Source organism: Adiantum capillus-veneris, chromosome 28, assembly GCF_014529385.1.
Source record: "Adiantum capillus-veneris isolate H3 chromosome 28, ASM1452938v2, whole genome shotgun sequence".
Classification (NCBI taxonomy): Eukaryota; Viridiplantae; Streptophyta; class Polypodiopsida; order Polypodiales; family Pteridaceae; genus Adiantum; species Adiantum capillus-veneris.
The window spans coordinates 99,666,584-99,673,694 of NC_140958.1; positions in this window are offsets into that span (position 1 = coordinate 99,666,584).

The following is a 7,111-nucleotide window of genomic DNA, read 5'->3' on the forward strand; positions in this document are numbered from 1 at the left end:
GACTTTTCATAGTGGGTTAGTGTTAGTAGAGTTAGTATTAATTTACAAATGGAATTGGATATTTACAATGGGAGTATCCATGTAGGATACAAATAAGGAAGAAAAACTCTTAAGAGGTAAGAAAAGGTGGATTTTTTACAAGGTTGATGCTCCAAGTGTCTTAAGTAGGGCCAATTTTGACGCTTGTTGACGGTCCACTAGCTTTGACGGTACATTTTTTCTCCACTCTTGACCTTCCTTGAGAGACAAGGTAATTGAAGCTGAGTAATCAACCACCATGATGCTGTCTTTTAAGAGAAGAGGCTGAATTTTGTGGTTTTTTTATAGATATGGGTAATTTGGAGGAGGAAAAATGAGACTAGGTGGTCAATTTTGGAATGGAATTGTGTGTGGGAGGTATGAGTTCACCATGGTTTGATCTCTTATTTTTCAAGATTGAGGAGAAGGTGAGTAGGGTTCAGAGAGGAGTGGTGAGAGAGGTGGGGATGATGAGTGGAGAAGTGTGTGTGAAAGAGGAAAATGATAAAGTGGAAGAGAGAGTGTGGCTGCATAGCATGGGAAAACTGGGGTCCACTAATAAAATCATAGCTCACAGCTCGTAGCTCAAAAAAATATGAAAACATTTGAGGCAAAAGTTCAGCGCACGAGCTACAACTTTTGTGTGTATCACCTTTTCAAATTCGGAGAGCAAGTGAGCTTTAAAAATTCAGCAAAACCGATCGTTTTTTTCCACTGCACAAGGTCCTTGTGGGGTCCTTCTTTGGATGATTCTTTTGAATACCTCCAAGAGTGAGCCTTGCATAGTGCATGTATGCATGCCACCTACCCTTGACCTTATTTGGTAGGTCTACAATTGAAGATATTGTTGAGATTATGATATAAGTGAATAGTACAACTAAGAAAATCAAATATTGAGGGGTCTAAAAAATATGTACATGTCAAATATAAATAATATAAGTGGAAAAAATTTAAAGGGGTCAAAAGAAATCTCTCTCATTATGAGGCTACCATAAAAAAGTAAATATTTTTGGTGTTCTATTTTAAAAAAAAAAAAACAAAATAGATGTAGGAAGGGAAAAATCACAATAGTGAAAAAAATATACACATAAATAAAACTAGTTTTTTTGGATTTTTGTTGGGGTGGAGTTACACCAAATATAAGAGAAGCTTACATGAAAATATTTCTATATGGAATAAAGAGTATGAAAAATGGTAAGAAAAATTGTGGTAATGGTGAGGCAATGTACAGAGCATAAATAACACACACCTAGGTAGAAATATTTTAATAAATACCAAAATAATTATGAAAAAATCTTTTATTTAGGCCCTATATACAAAGAAATATTTACATACGCATGGGCCATAATATACTTATATTTTTTATTTTTATTTTATTTTTTTGGCTCAACTAGCCCAATGACTAGCTAATTGAGGGTTTTTTATTTCAGTAAGGAGATATGGGAAAAAGTCCCGTGACTCACGCACGCCTATGTACAGTGAAATGGTAGGGATAGCCACAGTGTTTGGGTGATTTTGGTAGGGTGAGGTAACTCACTGTGGCAATTACAAAGAGCCGAAAAACGGCTATCATTAGCCCTCCCCCAGGATGATGGTATATTCATGTACCATCATAAAGAATCTTTTCCAAAGAGAGTGCTTCAGAGTCCTTGACAAGATCTTCATTGTTTGGCCCCTTGGAATTTTGGCTAGAGTTACACTCATGTTTCATGTAACAATACTTACATGAGACAATGGCCTTTTGACAGATCTTTGGTAGATCCTTTGGTAGAAGGCGACTCAAATAGGGCTTCAAGCGATACCCGTTTACTTTCCTGGAGTGCTCTTTACCATTCAAGTCCATAAGCTAATAGTAACTTGAATTGAAAGCCTTCTTGACTATGTATGGCCCTTGCCATGTAGTTTCAAACTTGGCATCAAAACGATTATCGAGTCGATTGTCGTACCTTAGCACCAGATCTCCTTCATTGATGCCTTTGTCCTTTAGTTTCTTGTCAAGCTTCTCCTTCGCCTGCGTAGCTTTCCTCTTGTAGCACTTGTATGCTGCTTCTCTTTTCCACTCAAGCTCAGCTAAGGTAAGAAGTCGATCAATCCATGCTTCTTGATCATCTTGTGCTGCTTTGTCATGAAGTCGCATTGTTGGAATGTTGAGCTCAATTGGTTGTAAAGCCTCTTGACCATAGACCAAGTGAAATGGTGTAAACTCCGTGGCTTTCCTATATGTGGTTCGATACGCCCACAAGGCACCATCCAAGAAGTCATCCCACAACTTTGTCTTATTTCTCACCATCTTTCTAATGATGCCTGCAATGACACCATTAGCTTTTTCTACCAAACCATTTGATTGGGGATAGTAGGGTGTACTGTGACGATGTAGAATGTGAAGTTCTTCACAGACTTCTGTGAGCAATCCCTTTCTAAACCCTGGACCATTATCAGAAACAATCTCCAAAGGTGTGCCAAATCTACAACAAATGTGAGTGTAGACGAATTTGCTCACTGTCTTCTCATTTACCTTTGCCACACTTTGTGCTTCCACCCACCTAGTCATATAGTCTACAGCCACTAGAATGTAGAGTTTACCATTTTTTGTCCTAGGCAGAGGACCCATAGCATCAATGCCCCACTTTTCAAACGGTCCATTTGCAAGCACGATTTGCCTTGGACCATAAACCAATCTTCTATTCCCATTTACTTGACAATTGTGACAACTTTTACACCAATGTTGGACATCCACATGTAGACTTGGCCAAACATACCCCGCAAGCAAAATCTTCTTCACAGTTAATTCTTGGGCAAAATGACCACCACATGCTTCTTCATGCAAACATTTTAGAATGGCTGGAATTTCCTCAATAGTTGGTACTCTTCTGCATACTTGATCCCTCTCTCTTTGATAGAGGGAGCCTTCTAGAAAGAGATATGCGCTTGCCTTCTTCATGAGTCTCCTCTTCTGAGACTTCGTGAAGTCTTGTGGAAACTCGCACTCCAAAATGTAGCTAATAATGGGAGTCAATGACTCCAATCCCTGGTATCTCGGTTGCTTGATAGTTGCTGCCACCATGATCACCTGCACTTCTTTCTCAACACATGTAACTACTTGCTGTGCAAGTAAATCGGCATCTTCATTCTGTTTCCTAGGACTATGATATAGTTGCACTTCTTCAAATTGATTAAACAATCTACGAATGGCATGAACTTTTGTCCGTAAGCTTTCATTCTTGCATGCCCAAATGCCTAAAATCTATTTAACAATGAGAAGTGCATCCCATTTTACCATGAGACGTTGTATACCATGGCCAATGCATATTTTTAAACCATGAAGTAGTGTGTCATATTCTGCTTCATTGTTGCTAGCTGAACTTGATAGATTAAACTTCTCTTTCATGACCACCTCTCCACTTGGGTTGAGCAACACTATCCCTCCCCCTGCTTTTCCTGTGGCTCGACGAAAAGCTCCATCAAAGAACAAGGTAAAAGCATTAGGAATACTTTCTGGTGGTGGCAATGGTAGGGTCTTTACTTCAGGCACCTTAATCTCCTTTTCATGCACCCTATAAGTGAGAATCCCTGCCAATTGTGCATGCACACTATCTTCTACCTTGAAAGAGTATTGAAACTCTTGCAACTCCATGATCCACTTTGAGATCCTAGTACTAAGATTCATTTGAGATGACACCCAAGGGAACAAATTCTCTACGGTGAGGATTACAAAAGGTTTTGGGAGCAAGTAGGATCTAAACTTCCTTATCGCAAACATGAGAGAAAGCATCATGAGTTCTGCCTCCGTGTAGCCTCTCTCTAAAGCATTCATGACCCTACTAGCAAAGTAGATGGGCCGCATCCCGGTACTATAGGGATCTTGTTGTAGCAACACAACACCAATTGTTTCCCTTCCAACACTAGAGATAACAAAGAATGTGTACTCCCAACAAGGAGGCATGAGTGTTGTTAGCTCTGACAAAATGACTTTAATGTTACAAAAATACTCTTCAAGCTCATCAGACCATGCAAATTCTACTTGTTGTGTCAACTTTTGCAAAGGATGAAGCAACTCCGGGGCTAAGTGAATGAAGCGTGACATATACTTCACCTTCTGAATGAAAGAGATAACCTCCTTAAGACTCTTCGGTGATGGGAGCTCAATAAGAGCCTTTGCCTTTGAAGGATCCACCTCAATGCCTTTATAGGAAACCTTGTGACCGAGCAAGATAACTTCATCCTCACCTATGTGGCACTTGTCGGGGTTGAGTTGACCTCCCATGTTGTAGAGCTTCTTTAAACCTTCTTCTACCCTTTGTAGATGCAATGATTTTGAGCTATAAATGCAGAAATCATCAATGAACACCCTAATTGACTTTCAAAAGAATGCTTGAAACACCATGTTCATGAAACGTTGGAATGTTGCAGGAGCATTTGTCAGATCAAATGGCATGACTCTAAAAGCATAACAACCCCAAGGAGTGATAAAGGTTGTTTTCAATTGATCTTCCAATGCGATACCTATTTGAAAGTAGCCTGAGTAGCCACCACACACAGTGTACTTCTCATGACCAGCTATCTCATTTAGTATCTCATCCTGAAATGGGAGGGGAAAGTGATCTCTTTTTGTTGCCTCATTGAGTGGACGGTAATCCACACACACCCTCCACTTTCCGTTTTTCTTAGGAGTGACAACAACAGGAGAGACCCACTCTGAATTCTCCATTGGATAAATGAAACCTGCTGCTAGAAGCTTTCTTACCTCCTTGAGTAAAGCCTGCTCCTTGATGACTCCTAGCCTTCGTAGCTTCTGAGCCTTAGGTGTGGCCTCTGGCTTGAACTCAATTTTGTGTTGAATAGCATCTACTCCACGCACATCGGTGTAGTCTTTAGCAAAAAGCCTAGGAAATTTTCTTAGCACACATTTGAACTCCTCTCTTTCATCCTTTGTAAGTGTTGTAGATAGCATACCTTCTAGAATTCCTTCATCTTGAACACCTTCGTTCTCTTGAGGACCTACCTCCTCCAAGCCTTGACAAGAGGTCTCTTGGTTGCTTGGCTTAAACCTTACCCCCATGACTTCGATGGAAGACTCCTCTACAGTAATGTTGCCGCTACTTTCTTCTTCTGAAGTGCTATCGGTCCAACCTTCTTCTGTCTCACTTTGAGATGATTCTTCATGGAGCTCCTCTTGGCGTTGCTCCTTCATGTCAAAGACAACCTTCTTATGATTGTCATTCCTGCAAATTAATTTCCCACTCTCCCAATCCTGCAAATCTCGCATTTTCATTAGCCATGGTCTTCCTAGGATAAATGGGTAACCATTTCCCTTGGTAGACATGACATAGAAATCCACTGCCTTCTTAATGCCAAAGGCCTCCACAAAAACATTTTTACAAATGCCTACGCACCTAGCCTTGCTATTGTTTGCCATTTTCACTTTGATTTCAGGTGTCTCATGGATGTGCATGCCTAGTTTTTGCATGAGTCCCTCTATCATGATGCAAATTTGTTAGCCCCCATCCACTAGACCTTTCCTAACCAATCTCCCTTTTATGTAACAATCTAGCATAGGTGTAATGTCCTCATTTATTTCAGCTTGTGCAATTTTTACAACAGGCACACTCTCTTTCACCTTTCTCCTAGTGCTAATTGCCCTTGGTAAATCCCTCCTAACTTGTGGGCATAATGCAAGAAACTGAGGCCATGAGATATCAGGACCCTTACCTCGCATGTCTTCCAACAGGTTGTATGGAGCCATACCATGTCCAAGAGGGAAGTCTTGGAGATTGATACGACGTCGAGTCCTCTTAGCTTCCTTGGTCTCCTTTGCCTTCTTGCCTTGTCCATGGTCACTCTGTGATGGGACACCCTCTTTCTCTTTACCTTTTCCTCGGCCACGCTTAATGCCATTTGCTTCCATGTCAACCTCTCTTGAATTTGTCACCTCTACCACATGCACGTTTGGATCTGGCAAAGGTGGAACTCCTTCTACACCTTGTGGAGGTGGTCTTGGTCCATTTGGCCTTTGTAGAAGCCTTGGTTGTTGACTAGTTCCTTCACCTGCATTCATCAATGGGTAATTCAAGTTAGGTCTCCCTGGCTCCCCACGGGGCCAAGGACAATTATACATCCCATGTCCAGACTCTCCGCAATTCCAACATTGCAAGACTCTCCTAGGTCGTGGATCTCGCTCTTTAGACTTCTTTGCTTGTCCCTTTGGACCTACAGCTTGTGCAAGGTGAATTGACAGGCTGCTTAAAGATTCGTTTAACTTCTCAATTACTTCCGCCGTTACCTCAGGAAGCTCCCTCGATGTTGATGCTTGTGACTTACCTTTGGGTCTAAGACCTTCTATTGGAACCTCTCCCCTTAAGCACTTGAGTTTCCTATACTTCTCAGCAGCCCTAGTTTCAGCTGCATCAAAGGTAGCAGGTGCACCCACCTCAAATTTTACCTTAAGGTCAGGAAACAGTCCTGCTATGAACCTCTCCTTCTTTACAAATTCTGCACCATCACCAGGGTTAGCAACATTTCGTATCCATACAGCCCAAAAACGTACAAACTCTTGCTTGTACAAGTAGTAGTCATCTAAGTCTTTTTGCTTATGAGAAACAATGTCTTGCCATAATTTCTGAGTGTTTTGGAGATCAAAGAAGTATCTCTTAAAACGATTCAAAACTTCTGTGTAATTCCCCTTAACTTCCTCAGGCAAAGAGTCAAACCAAGTACTAGCATCTTTTCTAAGGACCACCTCAAACATTTCTACACGTTCTTGATTGGTTACTATCCTCTTGATATGGCAAGACATCTTGAAATTTGCTAAAAATAATTCTGCATCCTCTCCAGGCTCTCCAAAGAAAAGAGGATATCCAGACATTTGGCGTTGGCTCTCCATTGAATTGATTTCAAAGTGATGCGTTTTTGTTTTTTCTTTCTTTAAAAGATTTACACAATAATATTTTCTAAATTGCAATCTATTCTACAACAAAATAAAAATATTCACATCAAATGACCTATGATAATCAATAAGAGGTAGAATGAAAGGATTTGGTGATGCAAGAATTTCTCCTACTCTTTGGGCACCAAACATGAACACCATTCGTTGTTG